Here is a 25,677-nt window from a genome sequence, read left to right as displayed (position 1 = left end):
ACTCTGCCATGGTCCGGTATGGAATTAGCCACAAAGTGGCAACTCCATATCATCCACAGACAAATGGGCAAGCTGAAGTCTCTAATAGAGAACTAAAAAGAATCCTGTAAGTACCCGTAGAAAGGATTGGGCAAGAAGCTTGGATGATGCTCTGTGGGCTTACAGAACAACATTCAAGACTCCTATAGGGACCTCTCCATACCAGCTTGTGTATGGTAAGGCCTGTCATCTGCCCATGGAACTGGAATACAAAGCCTACTGGGCAACCAGATTCCTAAACTTTGATGCCAAATTAGCTGGAGAAAAAAGATTGCTCCAGCTGAATGAGCTAGAGGAATTCAAACTCACTGCTTTCGAAAATGCCAAGCTTTACAAAGAAAAAGCAAAAAGGTGGCATGACAGAAAGGTGTCATCTAGAGTCTTTGAACTAGGACAGAAGGTTCTGTTGTTTAACTCTAGGCTCAGGCTATTCCCCTGGAAACTGAAATCCCAGTGGAGTGGACCATATGTGATTACAAGTGTATCACCATATGGCTATGTGGAGCTTCAAGACATTGATTCTAATAAGAAGTTCATTTTTAATGGACAGAGAATCAAACATTATCTTGAAGGCAATGTTGAGCAAGAATGCTAAAGGCTGAGGCTAGATTAAAAAGCTCAGCAAGGTCCAGCTAAAGACAATAAAGAAGCACTTGCTAGGAGGCAACCCAGCCATTAGCAAAACTCTTTCTGTTATTTTATTTTATTCTATTCTTCATTTTATTTATTTTTAAAGCATATAAGTTCAATATTAACAACGTAAAGAATCAATTGCATAAGTTCACACGGCTACAGAAGGATTCAGAGCACAAAACAGGAAAAAGGAGCTCACTGGCAAGAAAACGCCAGTAAGAGGCACAATTGGGTGTTAAACGCCCAAAAGGAGCATCTACTGGGCATTTAACGCCAGTAGAGATAGCCATCTGAGCGTTAAACGCCAGAAAGAAGCAGCTTCTGGGCGTTTAACGCCAGATTTACAGCATCCTGGGCGTTCAGAAAAACTCTCAGTGACAAAGGAGTTTTTGGCGTTTAACGCCAGCTAGAAGCAACAGCTGGGCGTTAAACGCCCAGACCAAGCACCAATTGGGCATTAAACGCCCATAACATGCAGCAGTTGGGCATTTAACACCAGGATTGTGGGGAGTAGGCAATTTCGTTTTCAATTCAAATTTTTTCCATTTTTTATGTTTCAATTCATGATTTCTTGCACAAACATGTTACAAATCCTAATTTTTCAAATCGTTTTTCAAAAGATATCAAATGTATCTTAATTCATAAACCCTTTTTTTTATCCTCTTCAAATTATTTTCAAATCCTTTTCAAACCAAATCTATCTCTTTTCCTTCTACAATCTTTTCAACTCATCAATATCTTTTTCAAATCTTCACAACATCTTTTTCAAAACAAATCTATCTTTTTCAAATATCTTCCATATTATTCATATCTTTTAAAATTTTAAAGTGCATCCTTTTCCTATCATACTTCTCTTTTACAAATCATATCATTTATCATATCTTCTTCAAAATTTTCGAAAACCCACCCCCCTTCCCTTTAAATCCTAGTTCGGCCTCCCCCCCCACTTCCACAATTCGGACTTGGCTCTCCTCATATCCTTCTCCTTTCTTTTCTTTTGCTTGAGGACAAGCAAACCTCTAAGTTTGGTGTGTTTATCCGTGATCACTAAGCCAATACCCACTAAGATCATGGCTCCTAAGGGAAAACAAACCAATTCAAGAGGCAAGAAAGAGAATATTCTAAAACCACTTTGGAATCAAGGGAAGTTCTTAACCAAAGAACATTCAGACCATTACTACAAAATAATGGGTCTAAGGTCAGTGATCCCGGAAGTTAAATTTATTCTGAAAGAAGACGAATATCCAGAGATCCAAGAGCAAATTCGAAACAGGAGCTGGGAAGTCCTAGCTAATCCTGAAACAAACGTGGGAAGAAACATGGTTCAAGAATTCTATGCAAATCTGTGGCGGACAGACAGGCAGAGAATAGCGGAAACCGCATTCTATGACTATAGAACTCTGGTTAGAGGGAAGATTGTTCACACCCACCCTGACAAAATAAGGGAGATCTTCAAGCTGCCTCAACTGCAAGATGAGCCATACTCCTTTAATAGGAGAATAATGAGATCAAACCTGAACTTGGACAAGATCCTAGAGGACATATGTCTCCCTGGAGCTAAATGGACAACCAACATAAAGGGTGCCCCGAACCAACTCAAAAGAGGAGATCTCAAACTAGTCGCCAGAGGCTGGCTGGACTTCATTGGGTGCTCTATATTGCCCACTAGCAACCGCTCTGAGGTCACCATCAGAAGAGCAGTGATGATTCATTGCATTATGCTGGAAAAAGAAGTGGAAGTTCATCAGCTGATTGCTTGTGAGCTTTACAAGATTGCAAACAAGAACTCCAAAGATGCCAGAATGGCTTATCCAAGCTTGGTCTCTCTGTTATGTAAAGATGCTAGGATAAAAATGGGAGTAGATGAGTACATCCCAGTTGAGCTACCAATCACCAAAAAGTCTATGGAAGGACAACAAGTACAGGACGAACCCATCAAGAGGAGAGCACAGGAGTTCCTCCCGGAAATCCCTCAAATTGAATACTGGGAGCGCCTAGAAGCATCTGTCACCAAGTTGCAAGAAGCTGTGGATCAACTGAAGGAAGAACAGTAAAATCAAAACAGCATGCTCTGCAAACTGCTTAGAGAACAAGAAGAGCAAGGGCGTGAACTGAAGGAACTGAAGAGCCAGAAGCTATCTCTTGAAGGGCCAAGCACTCCACAGACTAAAGAAGCATCCACCTCCCAAATTCAAGGTTGTTGAGTTCTAATCTTAGTCTTAACTCTGTGATAATTGTTCTTATTAAAAATTTACCTTAGAAATTATAGATGAGTAGTAGTAATTAGTATCTCTATTTTTATTTTATCTCCAATTAAGCTATAATTTATTTTTCTCATCATCATCAAACATGAATAAAATAGCATATTTTTAGAATAAGGAGGCAATATTTTTTCGAGTTCTTAATAAGGAAAATTCTAGTTATCTATATGTGGTGGCAATGCTTTTTGTCTTCTGAATGAATGCCTGAACAGTGCATGTTTTTTATATTGAATTTTATGAATGTTAAAATTGTTGGCTCCTGAAAGAATGATGAACAAGAGAAATGTTATTGATGATCTGAGAAATCATGAAATTGATTCTTGAAGCAAGAAAAAGCAGCAAAAAAAAAAAAGAAGAAGAAGGAGCAGTAGAAAAAGCCAGTAGCCCTTAAAACCAAAAGGCAAGGGTAAAAAGGATCTAAGGCTTTGAGCATTAATGGATAGGAGGGTCTAAAAGGAATAAAATCCTGGCCTAAGTGGCTAAACTAAGCTGTCACTAACCATGTGCTTGTGGCGTGAAGGTGTCAAGTGAAAACTTGAGACTGAGCGATTAAAGTCGAGGTCCAAAGCAAAAATAGAGTATGCTTAAGAACTCTGGACACCTCTAATTGGGGACTTTAGCAAAGCTAAGTCACAATCTAAAAAGGTTCACCCAGTTATGTGTCTGTGGCATTTATGTATCCGGTGGTAATACTGGAAAACAAAGTGCTTAGGGCCACGGCCAAAGACTCATAAAATAGCTGTGTTCAAGAATCAACATACTAAACTAGGAGAATCAATAATACTATCTGAATTCTGAGTTCCTATGGACGCCAATCATTCTGAATTTCAAAGGATAAAGTGAGATGCCAAAACTGTTCGGAAACAAAAAGCTACTAGTCCCGCTCATCTAATTAGAATATGAGCTTCACTTAAAACTCTGAGATATTATTGCTTCTTGATTTCTTTTTATCCTATTTTATTTTTCTAGATGCTTGGGGACAAGCAACAGTTTAAGTTTGGTGTTGTGATGAGCGGATATTTTATACGCTTTTTGGGGGTAATTTCATGTAGTTTTTAGCATGTTTTAGTTAGTTTTTGGTATATTTTTATTAGTTACTAGGCAAAATTCATATTTCTGGACTTTACTATGAGTTTGCGTGTTTTTCTATGATTTCAGGTATTTTTTGGCTGAAATTGAGGGAGCTGAGCAAAAATCTGATTCAGGCTGAAAAAGGACTGCAGATGCTGTTGGATTCTGACCTCCCTACACTCAAAATGGATTTTCTGGAGCTACATGAGTTCAAATGGCACGCTCTCAATTGCGTTGGAAAGTAGACATCCAGGGCTTTCCAGCAATATATAATAGTTCATACATTGCTAAAAGATAAATGACGTAAACTGGCGTTCAACGCCAGTTCCATGTTGCATTCTGGCGTTAAACGCCAGAAACAGGTTACAAGTTGGAATTAAACGCCAGAAACAGGTTACAACCTGGCGTTTAACTCTGGAAATGGCCTAGGCACGTGTAAAGCTCAAGTCTCAGCCCCAGCACACACCAGGTGGGCCCCAGAAGTGGATTTCTGCAATATCTATCTTAGTTTACTCATTTTCTGTAAGCCTAGGTTACTAGTTTAGTATTTAAACAACTTTTAGAGATTTATTTTGTATTTGATGACAATTTTAGATTTGAACTTTGTACTCTTTAACAGCATGAGTCTCTAAACTCCATTGTTGGGGGTGAGGAGCTTTGTTGTGTCTCGATGAATTAATGTAATTATTTCTGTTTTCTATTCAAACACGCTTGTTTCTATCTAAGATGTTCATTCGCACTTCAATATGATGAATGTGATGATCCGTGACACTCATCACCATTCTCAACCTATGAATGTGTGCCTAACAACCACCTCCGTTCTACCTTCGATTGAATGAGTATCTCTTGGATTCCTTAATCAGAATCTTCGTGGTATAAGCTAGAATCCATTGGCAGCATTCTTGAAAATCCGGAAAGTCTAAACCTTGTCTGTGGTATTCCGAGTAGGATTTAGGGATTGAATGACTGTGACGAGCTTCACACTCACAAGGGTTGGGTGTAGTGACAGACGCAAAAGGACCAATGGATCCTATTCCAGCATGAGTGAGAACTGACAGATGATTAACCATGCGGTGATAGTGCACCTGGACCATTTTCACTGAGAGGACAGATGGTAGCCATTGACAACGGTGATCCACCAACACACAGCTTGCCATAGGAGGAACCTTGCGTGCATGAAGAAGAAGACAAGGGGAAAGCAGAGATTCAGAAGACAAAGCATCTCCAAAACTCCAACATATTCTCCATTACTGCATAACAAGTATTTAATTCATGCTCTTTTATTTTTTGCAATCCAAACTGATAATTATAATTGATATCCTGACTAAGAATTACAGGATAACCATAGATTGCTTCAAGCCAACAATCTCCGTGGGATTTGACCCTTAAAAACCAAAATAAAAATTAAATTCATAAGGATATTTAAGTAATTTACTATATTCGGGGATTATGGGGAATACGGGGACGGGGACGGGGATCCCCGCTCGGGTCCCCGCATCTGCTTCGGGGGAATTTTGTCCCCCATCCCCGTCCCCGCAGGGAAAATTCCCCGCTATCGGGGCCCCATTCGGGGCGGTCCCCGCGGGGATCCCCGCTTCCTGGGGATTTTTGACACCCCTATTCTGAGCAGCTTCAAACAGATTTTCAGGCTCCCGGGGTGATAAATATCAGAATATTTTCCAGGATCCCAAACTTTGGTTCTAAATCTGTCTTCGTTTTGATCTATACTTTTCCATCCGGGCGGTTTGGAAATTAGATTCTCACCAAGATGACCAAATGTTTTCCGAGATCCATTCGATTGAACGTGATACCAATCCGTGTACTTCGAGTTGAAGTGTGGAACCTTATTGAACCTTGTGCACCAGCTCTGAGTGCGAGCCATTTCCCTCTTACTCTTAAAGCCGCAGAGAGCTCTAAGCTGGCCATCTGTTTCAAGCAAACCATATTCAAGTGGAAAAGTAAAGATTAAAGCTAAGGATTGTACCCACTTGAAGCTTGTATTAGGCGGTAGTGGCCTTGGGGAAGGTGTTTCTGGTGGTTCTGTAAGTTCTACTCCCTTGTGCTCTTCTGTGAATTCCTCCACTTCCTTGTAAGGTTCTTCAAATGCATCTGAGTCCTGGTCAAAGTCTTCTATGTCTTCCTTATCACTTGAGTCATAGATTGGAGGTTGAGAGAAATCTACCTCCACGTCATCTTCGTATTCACTTGGGGAAGATTCTTCGATCTCAGAGAATTCACTTGCGGATGCAAGTTCATTACTAAGAGAACTTGACTTGTGACTATCATCATCAAGGGAATTTGTGTCCTGGGTTATTCCGTCTAGTTCTTCATAAACGACTTGCCTTGGGGATTGTGCAATATCCTCCTTAGCATCAACTGTAACGTCCTTGACGGAGTTCTCCTCAACTCTGGATTCCCATGGAGGTTCAGCGTCTCCTAGATCTTCAACCAACTCTTCTTCTTGTACAATGACAGCATCTTCTACTTGTTCTAGTATGAATTCATGCTCTTTCTTGTCCACTGGAGTTTCTAGTGTCTCCATCATGCTACGCTTTTCATTAGATTGTCCACATGGGGCTGTGGTTGGTCCTTGAATGTTCGCGCGTCTAGAAGCTAATTGAATTACTGCTTGCTCCAGTTGTCAGATGGTTGTTTGAAGTTTATTTACTGTTGCCTTGAGGCAAACCTCTGATTCTCTGGGTGATGGATTTGGACATGAAACATAGGGAAGTGGTGGTGCTTGGGGGTGATTGGATTGGAACTGGGGTAGGAAAGGATCATACAGTGGCGAATGGTGAAGAAAAGCTTGTGAGTATGGTGGTTCGAGGTTATGTTGAGAGGATGGTCTATAGGCACGGGGTGGGGCTTGTTGGTAGTTACAAGGTTGTCCACCATATCTATCAGTGGGGTATGCATTGTAGAATGGTCGTTGTCCGTGATATCTTGGAGGGTGTTGTTGCCTAAAGGGTTGATTAGATCCTCTTGGCTCCATCCATCCTTGATTGGTCTGACTTTGATGCATATTCCTGCTGTAACTTCTATTTCCTTCAACAAAGTTAGAACCAAACTCAAAGCAAGAGGGGTGAGAGTTCATAGTAGCAAATAAAATTAAAATGAAAAAAACAGAAATAAATAAACAAGTAAAAGAAAAATATTTACAATAACCAATAATAAGGCACACGTTAGCAGTTCCCCGGCAACGGCGCCATTTTGAAAGAGCGGAAGATTGATGGTTTAGAAGTTATGGTAAATACTCATTGCAAGTATAGTTACTAAACCAAGCAATCAACCTTTCTTACAAACGTTTTGGTTGTCACAAGTAACAAACCCCTTAAAATTGATAACCGAGTATTTAAACCTCGGGTCGTCTCCTCAAGGAACTGCAGGGAAGTATGTTCTTATTATTGGTTATAGAGATTGTAAATTCGGGATTTTAAGAATGAGGAACAAATATAACAAATGATTTAAATAGCAATTAAAATAAATAAATATTGTAAAGCAAACTTTTGGCAAGGTATGAGAAATTGGAAGTCCAAATTAGTTACCCTTCTCAACAATAAAGAAGATTGAATCTTAATTCCACTTAGTTAACCTTTGCTGAAGCGAAGGAAAGTCAATAGATTAATTAGTTTGATCTTCGAATCCTATTTATTTCCTAAGAAAAGATTGGGATTATTGAAGTTCAATTCAATTGGCAAGATAACAATTATCGATTATGCTGTTGAATTGGATAACTCCTGAGTTACTGATTTCTTAACCAAAACCAAAAGAGAAAAAGTAAATCTAATGGAATAAAAATGCCTTCAGATGGGAAGCAATAATAACTGAAATACCTCAAATAACATTAATAAGGGGAATTATTATCTAACATGAAGGGTTCATAAACTAAATTGGAAAAATAAATAAAAATAAAGAACCTGGGATTGAGAGTCACTCCTAAAACTAAGAGAAGTCCTAAATCCTAAGAGAGAGAGGAGAGAACCTCTCTCAAAACTAGATCTAAATCATGGAAAGTAACTAAATTGGCGAGCTCTCTTATGAATGGATGCATTCCCCCACTATATAGCCTCTAATCTGTGTGTTCTAGGCTGAAAACTAGGTCAAAAGCAGCCCAAAAATCGCCCCCTGCGATTTCTGTTACGTCCAGGTCGCGGGCAAGTGACGCGGAGGCATCGTCCATGCGGCCGCGCGGGTTGAGGTTCGCAGATGCGACGTGGACGCGTCATTCACGTGTTCGCGTCGCCTAACTTCGGGGCAGCTATGGCAAATTATATATCAAATCGAAGCCCCGGATGTAAGCTTTCTAACGCAATTGGAACCGCATCGTTTGGATCTCTGTAGCTAAAGTTATAGCCGTTTGAGTGCGAAGAGGTCAGGCTGGACAGCTTAGCAGTTTCTCCAACTTCTTGTATTCCTTCCACTTTTGCATGCTTCCTTTCCATCCTCTGAGCCATTCCTGCCCTGTAATATCTGAAAACACTTAACACATATATCAAGGCATCTAATGGTAATAAGAGAGGATTAATAATAAGCAAATATAAGATCAAAGAAGCATGTTTTCAATCATAGCACAAAACCAGGAAGGAAAATGTAAAACATGCAAATAGTATGAATAAGTGGGTAAAGAGTTGATAAAAACCACTCAATTGAGTACAAGATAAACCATAAAATAGTGGTTTATCACCCAACTCTCTGGAAAATGTACCAGGAGGGCAGGTGACGCTATCGGCGTGCGCGCGTACAGGGTGCGTACGCGTGCATTGCGCAATTAGCTTTATGGGCGCGTACGCGCCAGGTGCGCGTATGCGCGGGTTGGTTTGTGCCTTACGCCCAATGTTCGCACAGTGCAAGCCTAACGGCCGGGTGTAGAATTTTTGCATCCACGCGTGCGCGTGGATTGTAACGGCCCAACTTCCCGCATGTCATGATCATACTAAATGTTGAACGTTACCAACTTGTTTCCCCAACTTAAGTAATATTTAATAAATATAAGCATGTTCGTTGTTAACACCTCGCGAGTTTCGAGTAATTTTTTTTTAAAACAATAGTAGTTTAGAGTCGCATACATAGAGTATAACAACGAAACATGAGTACACACATTCAAGGAATTGTAAAAGGTAATACATAGAATATCACACCACAATAAACATCATAATGCAGAAGCAGCTCAGTTATACCAGTAAGGAATTATAACACAGCATCCTTCAGTTAGTGACTCATATAATATATACACATATATACATAAGACGTCCCGAGGCCTGGTGATGCCAGGGCATTTTGGCCAGTTTCACTGACCTTTTCTTTACTGTTTTTAGGATAGTTTCATGCATTTTCTTAGGAAATAAGCTAGTCTTGGGTAGATATTCACTTACACCTTGATTCAAGCATACATTGTGCATTTTACATGATTTGATGAGGATTTTGCATGAGTTTAGTAACAAATTGTATTCTTCATTACCCATGACTTGGACTAGAACTTTGATGCACTCTATTGCCTGATTTCAGGACCAAAGGAAGCAAGGAATGGGAGGTAACTTGCAAAGTTAATGAGAAAAGTGACTGCCAATGACGCTCTCGAAGCCATCATTACCCACGTTAAGAGTCACGTTAACTAAGTTAACGTGAACTCTAATGTGAAGAACGAAATTTGAGCCAACGTTAGTGACACTTAACATTATCACTAACGTTGGCCAATACTCATAAGTGGCCATGTTAGAGTCCACGTTAACTTAGTTAACGTGGCCTCTAACGTTAAAAGGGGGAAAGGAAGCAAACATTAGTGACATTCAACACTGTCACTAACGTTGGCTTAAGTGGACAATGCCACGTTAACTCCCACGTTAACTTGGTTAACGTGGGAGCTAACGTGAATAGGCAAGGGTGGTCGACAACGTTAGTGACACCCAACATTGTCACTAATGTTGGAAGCAACCACACAACCCCAAGGAGCCACGTTGACTTCCACGTTAACTTAGTTAACGTGGAGGCTAACGTGAAAGAAGAAGGTGATGGCCAACGTTAGTGACACTCAACATTGTCACTAACATTGGAAGGAGCCACACTAGCCACTATGAGCCACGTTAGTGACACTCAACATTGTCACTAACGTTGGGGATGGCTAAGCAATGCCACGTTAAAGAGCCACGTTAACTAAGTTAACGTGGGCTCTAACGTGAGACATGGGGGCACATTGGAACGTTAGTGACAATGTTGAGTGTCACTAACGTTCTCGAAGGATGGCAAGCCCACGTTAAAGAGCCACGTTAACTAAGTTAATGTGGGCTCTAACGTAGGAGCAAGGGGGGCTTTTCAACGTTATTGGGAAAGTTAAGCCCCAATAACGTGTGCGAAGGACCTAGAGGCAATGTTAGTGGCAACGTTTGTGCTACTAACGTTGAAGTTAACGTGGCTTTTACTTAGGAACGTTAGTGAGAAAGTTGATTGTCACTAACGTTCTCGAACTCATATTTTCACTAAACGTTAACACCCCTAACGCCCTGAGCTAAAGTCTCTGCCCACTTCACACTTTCTCTTTGCAAGTAAAGCCAAGCCCAAATAAAGAAAAGAACTGCTTCAAACTCAAGATCCAAGGGCCCAAGACTTGAAGAACCAACTAGAAGATGAGAAGAGTAGTATATATAGGAGTAGCTTTGAATTATTTGAGGGAGTTCCGGGAGTTGGAAAATAGCATAGAACTACTTCTTATATTTACTTTCTCTGCACTTCTAGTTTTCATTATGTATTCTCCATCTTTGTTTTCATTTTCCAGAGCTATGAACAACTAAACCCCTTTCATTGGGTTAGGGAGCTCTGTTGTAATTTGATGGATCAATACTAGTTTTCATTATTCTTCTTCTATCTTTTCTCTTGATTTTACTTGAAAGCTTTCGATCTTCATCCAATTGGGTAGTTATCTTGGAAAAGAAACTATTCATACTTGGATCTCTTCTGAACCTTGGAAGAGGAATGAAGAGATCAAGCTAGAAATGCTTTCTCATGCTGGACCAAATTAGGTTTGGATGGATATGTGACTATAATCCTCTCAATGCTTGATTTGGGAAATGCATGTTGTATAATCAGTGACCATACTTCATCTCTTCTCATTAGCAATTGACCAAGGAATTGGCTATTGATCAAGATTTGAGAGATTGAATTACAAGAAATTGTAATTCAATCACTTAAGATTGCCAAGGAGATCAATGAGTGCATTGATTGAGGAAGAGATGTAAATAAGATTGATTCGGAGAATGCAACATCTCCTAAGCCCAATGAACTCCCCATTTCTGATCTTACCCATTCTCTTTAATTTCTGTCATTTACATTTATGAGCAATTCCCCCATTCCCATTTAGGATTCTGCAATTTACTTTCTGCCATTTACTTTCCCGCCATTTAATTTTCTGCAATTCTCAACTCAATTTCTGATTAGCTCAACTAGAACATTCCTCTAATTAAAGTTGCTTGATCAATCAATCCTTGCGGGATTCGACCTCACTCTATTGTGAGTTTTTACTTGATGACAAATTCGGTACACTTGCCGAAGGAAATTTGTTATGGGACAAGTTTTTCGTGCATCAAGTTTATGGCGCCGTTGCCGGGGATTGATTGTGCATCAACAATGATTAGATTGGAGGATAACTAGATTGAGCATTTTATTTTTGTTTGATTTAAATTTCTGTTTGAGTTATTTACTTCCTGTTTTAGTTAATTTCTTCATTTCCCCTACTTTTTTTTTCTGTTATTTACATTTCATCTCACTAACCCACTAACTGTTTGATATATTGCATCACTCACACTAACAGTAATTCTGACAGATATACTTTCTGCATCTATTCTCTTTGTTTGTACTTGTTGGTTGTATGACAGGGAGAAGAAGCGGGGCTTCAACTTCCTTTGATTCTGAACCTGAGAGAACCTTCCTTAGGCTAAGGAGGGAGGCAAGAGACAAACGTGTAGTTGGTACTGAAGAAGAGGAGGAACACTTTGAGGAATACTTTGAACCAAACATGGAAGAAAACATGGAAAACCATCATGAAGAAGAGGCTCACAACCATGGCGGAAGAGGTCAAGCAAATCATGCTGGGGAGGATAGAAGAGTTTTAGGCTCTTATATCAATCCAAACCCAGGAAACTGTGGAAGTAGTATTCAAAAGCCAACCATCCATGCCAACAATTTTGAACTGAAGCCCCAGCTCATCACCCTTGTGCAGAATAACTGTTCGTTCGGAGGAAATGTCCAAGAGGACCTAAATCAACATTTAACCACCTACCTGAGAATATGTGACACATTGAAGTCTAATGGTGTTCATCCTGACGCCTATAGACTGCTCTTATTTCCATTCTCACTCAGGGATAAGGCAGCCAAGTGGTTGGAATCTTTCCCAAGGGAAAGCTTGACAACTTGGGAAGACGTGGTGAACAAATTCTTAGCAAGATTTTACCCTCCTCAAAGAATCAATAGGCTGAGAGCTGAGGTCCAAACCTTCAGGCAACAAGATGGTGAGACTCTATATGAAGCATGGGAGAGGTTTAAAGACCTGACAAGGAGGTGTCCACCTAACATGTTCAACGAATGGGTACAGCTGCACATTTTCTATGAAGGGCTCTCTTATGAGTCAAAGAAGGCCGTAGACCATTCATCCGGAGGATCTTTGAACAAGAAGAAAACCATTGAGGAGGCTATAGATGTCATTGAAACAGTAGCAGAGAACGACTACTTCTCTGCTTCCGAAAGAGGGAACACAAGAGGAGTAATGGAGCTAAACAATGTAGATGCTCTGTTGGCCCAAAACAAGCTCATTACCCAGCAGCTGGCTGACCTCACCAAGAAGATGGAGAGAAACCAAGTAGCAGCAATCTCCACTTCATCAACAACCCAAGAAGGAGTGAATGAAGAAGCAGAGGGTAGCCAGGAGCAAGCCAACTACATCGGGAATTCACCTAGGCAGAACCATGATCCATACTCCAAGACTTACAACCCTGGATGGAGGAATCACCCAAACTTTGGGTGGGGAAATCAACAAGACCAAAGCCTTGATCAAAGGCGCCCAAATCCAAACAATGCAGCCCACCAACACTTTACCTCTAGACCATATCAACATCCCAATAACAACACCTCTCCACATTCATATCAAGGCCAGAACAATCCTCCTCAACCTGACCTATCATCATTTGATGAAAGAATCTCAAGGATTGAAAATCTACTTGAAGGCATATGCAAGGATATCCAAGACAACAAGGTGTTCAAGGAGGAAGTGCGAGCCAGTTTCAAGAACCAGGGGGACACAATCAAGAAGTTGGAATCTCAAGTAGGATATCTCTCTGAGCAGATTCCCAAACCCACAGATGGATTCCCAAGTGACACAGAGAAGAATCCGAGAGGTGAAACAAAGAAAGTCAGATGGGAAGATTGTAAGATGGTCACTATAAGTGACTGATGCACGGATTTGTCTCACAACAAATCTCCCTTCGGCAAGTGTACCAAATTTGTCGTCAAGTAAAAACTCACAATAGAGTGAGGTCGAATCCCACAGGGATTGATTGATCAAGCAACTTTAACTAGAAGAATGTTCTAGTTGAGCGAATCCAGAATTTGGGTTGAGAGTTGCAGAAAATAAAATGGCGGGAATGTAAATAACAGAAAAGTAAATGCTAGAATTAAAGGACTGGAAGTAAATGACTGAAAATAAATTGCAGAATTGTAAATGGGAATGGGGAATTTGCTCATAAAAGTAAATGGCAGAAATTAAAGAGAATGGGTAAGATCAGAAATGGGGAGTTCATTGGGCTTAGGAGATGTTGCAATTCTCCGGATCAAGTTCATTTTCATCTCTTCCTCAATCAATGCACTCATTGATCTCCTTGGCAATCTTAATTGATTGAATTACAATTTCTTGCAATTCAATCTCTCAAATCTTGATCAATAGCCAATTCCTTGGTCAATTGCTCACGAGAAGAGATGAAGTATGGTCACTGATTATACCACATGCATTTCCCAGATCAAGTATTGAGAGGGTTATAGTCACATACCCATCCAAACCCAATTTGGTCCAGCATGAGAAAGCATTTCTAGCTTGATCTCTTCATTCCTCTTTCAAGGTTCAGAAGAGATCCAAGTTTGAATAGCTTCTTTTCCAAGATAACTACTCAATTGGATGAAGATCGAAAGCTTTCAAGTAAAATCAAGAGAAAAGATAGAAGAAGAATAATGAAAATTAGTATTGATCCATCAAATTACAACAGAGCTCCCTAACCCAATGAAAGGGGTTTAGTTGTTCATAGCTCTAGAAAATGAAAACAGAGATGGAGAATACATCATAAAACTAGAAATAGTAGAGAAGGTAAAATACAGAGAGTAGTTCCCTTTTTCCAACTTCCAGAACTCCTCAACAATTCAAAGCTACTCCTATATATACTACTTCTCTCAGATTCTAGTTGGCTCTTCAAGTCTTGGGCCTTTGGATCTTGAGTTTGAAGCAGTTCTCTTCTTCATTTGGGCTTGGCTTTACTTGCAGAGAGAAAATGTGAAGTGGGCAGAGACTTTAGCTCAGGACGTCAGGGGTGTTAACGTTTAGTGAAAATATAAGTTCGAGAACGTTAGTGACAATCAACTTTCTCACTAACATTACTAAGTAAAAGCCACGTTAACTTCAACGTTAGTGGCATAAACGTTGCCACTAACGTTGCCTCTAAGTCCTTCGCACATGTTATTGAGACTTAACATTTCCAATAACTTTGAAAAGCCCCTTTTGTTCCCACGTTAGAGCCCACGTTAACTTAGTTAACGTGGCTCTTTAACGTGGGCTTGCCATCCTTCGAGAACGTTAGTGACACTCAACATTGTCACTAACGTTCCAAGGTGCCCCTATGCCTCACGTTAGAGTCCACGTTAACTAGGTTAACGTGGCTTCTAACGTGGCCATGCTTAGCCATCCCCAACGTTAGTGACAATGTTGAGTGTCACTAACGTTGGCCATTCTTTCACTCATCAACGTTAGCTTCCACGTTAACTTAGTTAACGTAGAAGTTAACGTGGCTCCTTGGGGGGTTGTGTGGTTGCTTCCAACATTAGTGACAATGTTGGGTGTCACTAACGTTGTCGACCATGCTTGCTTCTTACGTTAGCTCCCACGTTAACCAAGTTAACATGGGAGTTAACGTGGTATGTTTCTCCTTAGGCCAACGTTAGTGACAATGTTGAATGTCACTAACGTTGGCGTTTCTCCCCCTTTCAAACGTTAGAGGCCACTTGGTGCGCAGAAATTGTGATTACACTTTGATTATGTAAAATTCATTGCTATTTCTTTCCCTGGCAATGGCACCAAAAACACGATGCCAATACCATGGTTCACAACTTCGCACAACTAACCAGCAAGTGCACTGGGTCGTCCAAGTAATACCTTACGTGAGTAAGGGTCGAATCCCACGGAGATTGTTGGTATGAAGCAAGCTATGGTCACCTTGTAAATCTCAGTCAGGCGGATATAAAATAGTAATGGGGTTTTCGAAAATAATTAATAAAATAGGGATAGAAATACTTATGTAAATCATTGGTGAGAATTTCAGATAAGCGAATAGAGATGCTTTCGTTCCTCTGAACCTCTGCTTTCCTGCTATGTTCATCCAATCAGTCTTACTCCTTTCCATGGCTGGCTTTATGTAATGCATCACCATTCTCAATGGCTACTTTCAGTCTTCTCTCAGGAAAATGATCCAAATGCCCTGTCACGGCACGGCTAATCGTCTGGAGGCATCACCCTTGTCAATGGTTACATCCTATCCTCTCAGTGAAAATGGTCAACGCACCCTGTCACGGCACGACTATTCATCTGTCGGTTCTCGATCATGCTGGAATAGGATTTACTATCCTTTTGCGTCTGTCACTACGCCCAGCAATCGCGAGTTTGAAGCTCGTCACAGTCATTCAATCATTGAATCCTACTCGGAATACCACAGACAAGGTTTAGACTTTCCGGATTCTCTTGAATGCCGCCATCATTCTAGCTTACACCACGAAGATTCCGATTAAGAGATCTAAGAGATACTCATTCAATCTAATGTAGAACGGAAGTGGTTGTCAGGCACGCGTTCATAGGGAATGATGATGATTGTCACGTTCATCACATTTAGATTGAAGTGCAAATGAATATCTTGGAAGCGAAATAAGATGAATTGAATAGAAAACAGTAGTACTTTGCATTAATCTTTGAGAAACAGCAGAGCTCCACACCTTAATCTATGGAGTGCAGAAACTCTACCGTATGAAAATACATAAGTGAATAGAGGGTAGGCATGGCCGAGTGGCCAGCCCCCAAACGTGATCTAAGATAGCATACAACTGATCAAAGATATCTAATACAATAGTAAAAAGTCCTATTTATAATAAACTAGCTACTAGGATTTACAGAAGTAAGTAGTTGATGCATAAATCCACTTCCGGGGCCCACTTGGTGTGTGCTTGGGCTGAGCTTGAAGTCTACACGTGGAGAGGTCATTCTTGGAGTTGAACGCCAGCTTTTGTGCCAGTTTGGGCGTTGAACTCCACTTTGCAGCTTGTTTCTGGCGCTGGACGCCAGAATTGGGCAGAAAGCTGGCGTTGAACGCCGATTTGCGTCATCTAAACTTAGGCAAAGTATAGATTATTATACATTTCTGAAAAGCCCTGGATGTCTACTTTCCAACGCAATTAGAAGCGCGCCATTTTGAGTTCTGTAGCTCCTGAAAATCCACTTTGAGTGTAGGGAGGTCAGAATCCAACAGCATCAACAGTCCTTTTTCAACCTCTGAATCTGATTTTTGCTCAAGTCCCTCAATTTCAGCCAGAAAATACCTGAAATCACAGAAAAACACACAAACTCATAGTAAAGTTCAGAAATATGAATTTAACACAAAAACTAATGAAAACATCCCTAAAAGTAACAAGATTCTACTAAAAACATACTAAAAACAATGCCAAAAAGCGTATAAATTATCCGCTCATCACAACACCAAACTTAAATTGTTGCTTGTCCCCAGGCAACTAAAAATCAAATAGGATAAAAAGAAGAGAATATACTATAAATTCCAAACTATCAATGAAACATAGCTCCAATCAGATGAGCGGGACTTATAGCTTTTTGCCTCTTGAATAGTTTTGGCATCTCACTTTATCCATTGAGGTTCAGAATGATTGGCATCTATAGGAACTCAGAGTTCAGATAGTGTTATTGATTCTCCTAGTTCAGTATGATGATTCTTGAACACAACTATTTTATGAGTCTTGGCCGTGGCCCTAAGCACTTTGTTTTCCAGTATTACCACCAGATACATAAATGCCAGAGACACATAATTGGGTGAACCTTTTCAGATTGTGACTCAGCTTTGCTAAAGTCCCCAATTAGAGGTGTACAGGGTTCTTAAGCACACTCTTTTTTTTTTGCTTTGGACCTTGACTTTAACCGCTCAGTCTCAAGTTTTCACTTGACACCTTCACGCCACAAGCACATGGTTAGGGACAGCTTGGTTTAGCCGCTTAGGCCAGGATTTTATTCCTTTAGGCCCTCCTATCCACTGATGCTCAAAGCCTTGGGATCCTTTTTATTTACCCTTGCCTTTTGGTTTTAAGGGTTATTGGCTTTTTGCTCTTGCCTCTTGGTTTTAAGATCTTTTGGCTTTTTCTGCTTGCTTTTTCTTTCTATTTTTTTTCGCCTATTTTTTTTTTTGCAAGCTATGTTCTTTGCTACTTTTTCTTGCTTCAAGAATCATTTTTATGATTTTTCAGATTATCAAATAACATGTTTCCTAGTCATCATTCTTTCAAGAGCCAACATATTTAACATTCTTAAACAACAACTTCAAAAGTCATATGCACTGTTCAAACATACATTCAGAAAACAAGAAGCATTGTCACCACATCAATATAATTAAACTAAGTTCAAGGATAAATTCAAAACTCATGTACTTCTTGTTCTTTTGAATTAAAACATTTTTCTTTTAAGAGAGGTGATGGATTCATAGGACATTCATAACTTTAAGACAAAGTTACTAACTACTAATGATCATGTAATGAAGACACAAACATGGATAAGCACTTAACATAGAAAACGAAAAACAGAGGAAATAAGAACAAGGAATGAATCCACCTTAGTGATGGTGGCGTTTCCTTCTTGAGGAACCAATGATGTCCTTGAGCTCTTCTATGTCTCTTCCTTGTCTTTGTTGCTCCTCCCTCATTGCTTTTTGATCTTCTCTAATTTCATGAAGGATGATGGAGTGTTCTTGATGTTCCACCCTTAATTGTCCCATGTTGGAACTTAATTCTCCTAGGGAGGTGTTGATTTGCTCCAAAAAATTCTGTGGAGGCAAGTGCATCCCTTGATGTATCTCAGGGATTTCTTGATGATGAGCTTCTTCATGTGCCTGTTGAGATTCATGAATGTGCTCTCTTGTTTGCTCCATCCTTTTCATAGTGATGGGCTTGTGAGATGAATCTTTCCATCTCCCATGGCTCAGAGGTGGAAGCATTTGTCTTCCCTTTCCTCTTTCTTGAGGTTTCTCTGGCCTTAGGTGCCATTAATGGTAATGGAAAAACAAAAAGCTTATGCTTTTACCACACCAAACTTAGAATATTGCTCGCCCTCGAGCAAGAGAGAAAGAATAGATGAAGAAGAAGAAGATATGGAGGAGATAGAGGGATGTGTGTATGGATGTGAGTGGTGAATAGAAAACAGAATGGATGACCATGAATGGAGAGAGAGAGGGTGAGGTGGGTGGGGATCCTGTGAGATTCACAGATACTGAGATGATTCTGTGGGGTCCACAGACCTGAGATGATCCTGTGGGGTCCACAGATCCTGAGGTGTTCAAGGAATTACAACCTTGCACCAAATTAGGCAAGTAAAATGCCCCTGCACACAACTCTGGGCGTTCAGCGCCAGGTTGGTGCCCATTTTGGGTGTTCAACGCCCATTTGTTGCCCATTTCTGGCGTTGAACGCCAGAACCATGCTTGTTCTGGGCGTTCAGCGCCAGCTCTTCTCTAGGGTGCAATTCTGGCGTTTAGCGCCTAGATGATGCCCATTTTGGGCGTTCAGCGCCCAGATACTGCCCATTTTGGGCGTTCAGCGCCAGAACCATGCTCTGTTCTGGCTTTGAACGCCAGGCAGGTGCTTCCTCCAGGGTGTGATTTTTCTTCCACTGTTTTTGATTCCGTTTTCAATTTTTATATTTATTTTGTGACTCCACATGATCATGAACCTAAGAAAACATGAAAAACAAAAATAAAATTAGATAAATAAACATTAGGTTGCCTCCCAACAAGCGCTTATTTAATGTCAATAGCTTGACAGTGGGCTCTCATGGAGCCTCACAGATGTGCAGAGCTTTGTTGAGACCTCCCAACACCAAACTTAGAGTTTGGATATGGGGGTTTGACACCAAACTTAGAGTTTGGTTGTGACCTTCCAACACTAAACTTAGAGTTTGATTGTGGGGGCTTTGGTTGACTCTGCTTTGAGAGAAGCTTTTTATGCTTCCTCTCCATGGATGCAGAGAGAGATCCTTGAGTTGTAAACACAAGGTTGTCCTCATTCAATTGAAGGATCAATTCTCCTCTGTCCACATCAATCACAGCTCTTGCTGTGGCTAGGAAAGGTCTTCCTAGGATGATGGATTCATCCTCTTCCTTTCCAGTGTCCATGACTATGAAATCAGCAGGGATGTAAAGGCCTTCAACCTTTACTAACACATCCTCTACTTGTCCATAAGTCTGTTTTCTTGAATTGTCTGCCATCTCTAATGAGATTTTAGCATCTTGCACCCCATAGATTCCCAGTTTCTCTATTACAGAGAGGGGCATGAGGTTTATCCCTGAACCAAGATCACACAGAGCCTTAAAGATCATGGTGCCTATGGTACAAGGTATTATGAACTTTCCAGGATCCTGTTTCTTCTGAGGTAATGTCAGTTGATCCAGATCACTTAGCTCATTGATGAACAAGGGAGGTTCATCTTCCCAAGTATCAATGCCAAATAATTTAGCATTCAGCTTCATGATTGCACCAAGGAACTTGGCAGCTTGCTCTTTAGTAACATCCTCATTCTCTTCAGAAGAGGAATACTCATCAGAGCTCATGAAGGGCATAAGGAGGTTCAATGGAATCTCTATGGTCTCTAGATGAGCCTCAGGTTCCTTTGGTTCCTCAGAGAGAAGCTCCTTATTGGTCACTGGACGTCCCAGGAGGTCTTCCTCCTTGGGATTCACGTCCTCTCCTTCCTTCATAGGTTCGGCCATGGTGATTAATTCAGTGGCCTTGCACTCTCCTTTTGGATTCTCTTCTGTATTGCTTGGGAGAGTACTTGGAGGGATTTCAGTGATCCTTTTACTCAGCTGGCCCACTTGTGCTTCCAAATTTCTAAAGGAAGACCTTGTTTCATTCAAGAAACTCACAGTGGCCTTAGATAGATCAGAGACTAAGTTTTCTAAGCTAGATGGATTCTGCTCAGAATTCTGTTTGTTGCTGAGTGGATGATGGAAAAGGCTTGCTATTGCTAAACCTGTTTCTTCCACCATTATTAAAGCCTTGTTGAGGCTTTTGATACTTCCATGAGAAATTTGGATGATTTCTCCATGATGCATTATAGGTGTTTCCATAAGGTTCATCCATGTAATTTACCTCTGCTATTACAGGGTTCTCAGGATCATAAGCTTCTTCTTCAGGAGAAGCCTCTTGAGTACTGTTGGATGCAGCTTGCATTCCATTCAGACTCTGAGAAATCATATTGACTTGCTGAGTCAATATTTTATTCTGAGCCAATATGGCATTCAGAGTATCAATTTCAAGAATTCCCTTCTTCATAGGCGTCCCGTTACTCACAGGATTCCTCTCAGAAGTGTACATAAACTGGTTATTAGCAACCATGTCAATGAGTTCTTGAGCTTCTGCAGGCGTTTTCTTTAGGTGAATGGATCCACCTACAGAAGTATCCAATGACCTCTTTGATAGCTCAGATAAACCATCATAGAATATATCCAGGATGGTCCATTCTGAAAGCATGTCAGAAGGACACTTTCTGGTTAGCTGCTTGTATCTTTCCCAAGCTTCATAGAGGGATTTCACCTTCTTTCTGTCTGAAGGTCTGAACATCCACTCTAAGCTTGCTCAGCTTTTGAGGAGGAAAGAATTTGGTTAAGAAAGCTGTGACCAGCTTATCCCAAGAGTTCAGACTGTCTTTAGGTTGAGAGTCCAACCATATTCTAGCTCTGTCTCTTACAGCAAAAGGGAAAAGCATGAGCCTGTAGACTTCAGGATCTACTCCATTAGTCTTAACAGTATCACAGATCTGCAAGAATTCAGTTAAGAACTGAAAAGGATCTTCAGATGGAAGTCCATGAAACTTGCAGTTTTGCTGCATCAGAGAAACTAGCTGAGGTTTCAGCTCAAAATTGTTTGCTCCAATGGCAGGGATGGAGATGCTTCTTCCATGTAAATTGGAGTTAGGTGCAGTAAAGTCACCAAGCATTCTCCTTGCATTATTATTATTTTCGGCTGCCATCTCCTCTTCCTATTCAAAAATTTCTATAAGGTTATCTCTGGATTGTTGTAATTTAGCTTCTCTTAGTTTTTTCTTCAGAGTCCTTTCAGGTTCTGGATCTGCTTCAACAAGAATGTTCTTGTCCTTGCTCCTGCTCATATGACAAAGAAGAGGGCACAGAAAAATAATAATAATAATAATAGGAATCCTTTATACCACAGTATAGAGGTCCTTGTGTTAGTAGAAGAAAAGAAGAAGAAAATCTGAACTCAGAGAGAGAGAGGGTTCGGATTTTTGGTGATGTGATGAAGAGAAGTGTTGTGATGAGCGGATAATTTATACGCTTTTTGGCATTGTTTTTAGTATGTTTTTAGTAGAATCTGGTTACTTTTAGGGATGTTTTCATTAGTTTTTATGTTAAATTCACATTTCTGGACTTTACTATGAGTTTGTTTGTTTTACTGTGATTTCAGGTATTTTCTGGCTGAAATTGAGGGACTTGAGCAAAAATCAGATTCAGAGGTTGAAGAAGGACTGCTGATGCTGTTGGATTCTGACCTTCCTGCACTCAAAGTGGAATTTCAGGAGCTATAGAACTCAAAATGGCGCGGTTCTAACTGCGTTGGAAGGTAGACATTCAGGGCTTTCCAGCAATGTATAATAGTCCATACTTTGTCTAAGTTTAGACGACGCAAACTGGTGTTCAACGCCAGCTTTCTGCCTAATTCTGGCGTCCAGCGCCAGAAACAAGCTGCAAAGTGGAGTTCAACGCCCAAACTGGCACAAAAGCTGGCGTTCAACTCCAAGAATGACCTCTCCACGTGTAGACTTCGAGCTCAGCCCAAGCACACACCAAGTGGGCCCCGGAAGTGGATTTATGCATCAACTACTTACTTCTGTAAACCCTAGTAGCTAGTTTATTATAAATATGACTTTTTACTATTGTATTAGATATCTTTGATCAGTTGTATGCTATCTTAGTTTCTCTGAAGATCCTTTTCAGTTCTTAACTGAATTCTTGCAGATATGTGATACTGTTAAGACCAATGGAGTAGATCCTGAAGTCTACAGGCTCATGCTTTTCCCTTTTGCTGTAAGAGACAGAGCTAGAGTGTGGTTGGACTCTCAACCCAGAGATAGCCTGAACTCTTGGGATAAGCTGGTCACGGATTTCTTAGCCAAGTTATTTCCTCCTCAAAAGCTGAGCAAGCTTAGAGTGGATGTTCAAACCTTTAGACAGAAAGAAGGTGAATCTCTCTATGAAGCTTGGGAAAGATACAAGCAGCTGACCAAAAAGTGTCCTTCTGACATGCTTTCAGAATGGACCATCCTGGATATATTCTATGATGGTTTATCTGAGCTATCAAAGATGTCATTGGATACTTCTGTAGGTGGATCCATTCACCTAAAGAAAACGCCTGCAGAAGCTCAAGAACTCATTGACATGGTTGCTAATAACCAGTTCATGTACACTTCTGAAAGGAATCCTGTGAATAATGGGACGCCTATGAAGAAGGGAGTTCTTGAAATTGATACTCTGAATGCCATATTGGCTCAGAATAAAATATTAACTCAGCAAGTCAATATGATTTCTCAGAGTCTGAATGGAATGCAAGCTGCATCCAACAGTACTCAAGAGGCTTCTCCTGAAGAAGAAGCTTATGATCTTGAGAACCCTACAATAGCAGAGGTAAATTACATGGGTGAACCTTATGAAAACACCTATAATCCATCATGGAGAAATCACCCAAATCTCTCATGGAAGGATCAAAAGCCTCAACAAGGCTTTAATAATGGTGGAAGAAACAGGTTTAGCAATAGCAAGCCTTTTCTATCATCCACTCAGCAACAGACAGAGAATGCTGAGCAGAATCCATCTAGCTTAGCAAATTTAGTCTCTGATCTATCTAAAACCACTGTGAGTTTCATGAATGAAACAAAGTCTTCCATTAGAAATTTGGAAGCACAAATGGGCCAGCTGAGTAAAAGGATCACTGAAATCCCTCCTAGTACTCTCCCAAGCAATACAGAAGAGAATCCAAAAGGAGAATGTAAGGCCACTGAATTAATCACCATGGCCGAACCTGTGAAGGAATTAGAGGACGTGAATCCCAAGGAGGAAGACCTCCTGGGACGCCCAGTGATCAATAAGGAGCTTCCCTTTGAGGAACCAAAGGACTCTGAGGCTCATCTAGAGACCATAGAGATTCCATTGAACCTCCTTATGCCATTCATGAGCTCTGATGAGTATTCCTCTTCTGAAGAGAATGAGGATGTTACTGAAGAGCAAGCTGCCAAGTTCCTTGGTGCAATCATGAAGCTGAATGCCATATTATTTGGCATTGATACTTGGGAAGATGAACCTCCCTTGTTCACCAATGAACTAAGTGATCTGGATCAACTGACATTGCCTCAGAAGAGACAGGATCCTGGAAAGTTCATAATACCTTGTACTATAGGCACCATGATCTTTAAGGCTCTGTGTGACCTTGGTTCAGGAATAAACTTCATGCCCCTCTCTGTAATAGAAAAACTGGGAATCTATGGGGTGCAAGCTGCTAAAATCTCATTAGAGATGGCAGATAATTCAAGAAAACAGGCTTATGGACAAGTAGAGGACGTGTTAGTAAAGGTTGAAGGCCTTTACATCCCTGCTGATTTCATAGTCCTGGATACTGGAAAGGAAGAGGATGAATCCATCATCCTAGGAAGACCTTTCCTAGCCACAACAAGAGCTGTGATTGATGTGGACAGAGGAGAATTGATCCTTCAATTAAATAAGGATAACCTTGTGTTTACAACTCAAGGATCTCTCTCTGCATCCATGGAGAGGAAGCAGAAAAAGCTTCTCTCAAAGCAGAGTCAACCAAAGCCCCCACAGTAAAACTCTAAGTTTGGTGTTGGGAGGCCACAACCAAACTCTAAGTTTGGTGTCAAACCCCCATATCCAAACTCTAAGTTTGGTGTTGGGAGGTCTCAACAAAGCTCTGCAAATCTGTGAGGCTCCATGAGAGCCCACTGTCAAGCTATTTACATTAAAGAAGCGCTTGTTGGGAGGCAACCCAATGTTTATTTATCTAATTTTATTTTTGTTTTTCATGTTTTCTTAGGTTCATGATCATGTGTAGTCACAAAATAAATATAAAAATTAAAAATAGAATCAAAAACAGTGGAAGAAAAATCACACCCTGGAGGAAGCACCTGCCTGGCGTTCAACGCCAGAACAGAGCATGGTTCTGGCGCTGAACGCCCAAAATGGGCAGTATCTGGGCGCTGAACGCCCAAAATGGGCAGCATCTGGGCGCTGAACGCCAGAATTGCACCCTGGAGAAGAGCTGGCGCTGAACGCCCAGAACAAGCATGGTTCTGGCGTTCAACGCCAGAAATGGGCAACAAATGGGCGTTGAACGCCCAAAATGGGCACCAACCTGGCGCTGAACGCCCAGAGTTGTGTGCAAGGGCATTTTGCATGCCTAAATTGGTGCAGGAATGTAAATGCCTTGACAACTCAAGATCTGTGGACCTCACAGGATCATCTCGGGATCTGTGGACCCCACAGGATCCCCACCTTCCTTCCTCATAATCCTAGTTTTTTCCACAACTTCTTCTTCATCTATTCCTTCTTCTTTTGCTCGAGGGCGAGCAACATTCTAAGTTTGGTGTGGTAAAACAATTATGTAAAGGATTTATAGCTCAGTGGTAGAACATGTGGCTGCAAATCAAGAGATCCCTGAGATACCTCAGGGGATGCACTTCCCTCCACATATTTATTGGAAGTAACTGAGGATAGAAATACCAAAAGTCACTAGGAATCAAGCCACAAAGGCAAGGAAGAGACATAGAAGAGCTCAAGAACATCATTGGTTCCTCAAGAAGGAAACTTCATCATCACTAAGGTGGACACATTCCTTGTTCTTACTTTCTCTGTTTTTCGTTTTCTATGTTAAGTGCTTATCCATGTTTGTGTCTTCATTACATGATCATTAGTAGTTAGTAACCATGTCTTAAAAGTTATGAATGTCCTATGAATCCATCACCTCTCTTAAATGAAAAATGTTTTAATTCAAAAGAACAAGAAGTACATGAGTTTCGAATTTATCCTTGAACTTAGTTTAATTATATTGATGTGGTCACAATGCTTTTTGTTTTCTGAATGTATGCTTG

General features: G+C 40.7%; 1 non-coding gene across 1 annotated transcript; it reads right to left on the bottom strand.

Annotated features, from left to right (window-relative positions):
- Positions 1-12,462: 12,462 nt before the first annotated feature.
- Positions 12,463-12,566, bottom strand: LOC148555601 (small nucleolar RNA R71). The gene has a single exon (XR_015888296.1). It is a non-coding gene; the product is annotated as a small nucleolar RNA R71 (small nucleolar RNA).
- Positions 12,567-25,677: the final 13,111 nt, after the last annotated feature.

Source organism: Arachis ipaensis, chromosome B6 (assembly GCF_059453495.1).
Source record: "Arachis ipaensis isolate K30076 ecotype BB chromosome B6, ASM5945349v1, whole genome shotgun sequence".
Classification (NCBI taxonomy): Eukaryota; Viridiplantae; Streptophyta; class Magnoliopsida; order Fabales; family Fabaceae; genus Arachis; species Arachis ipaensis.
Note: the sequence above shows the minus strand (reverse complement) of the source record. Positions and strands in the feature narration are given on the sequence as shown.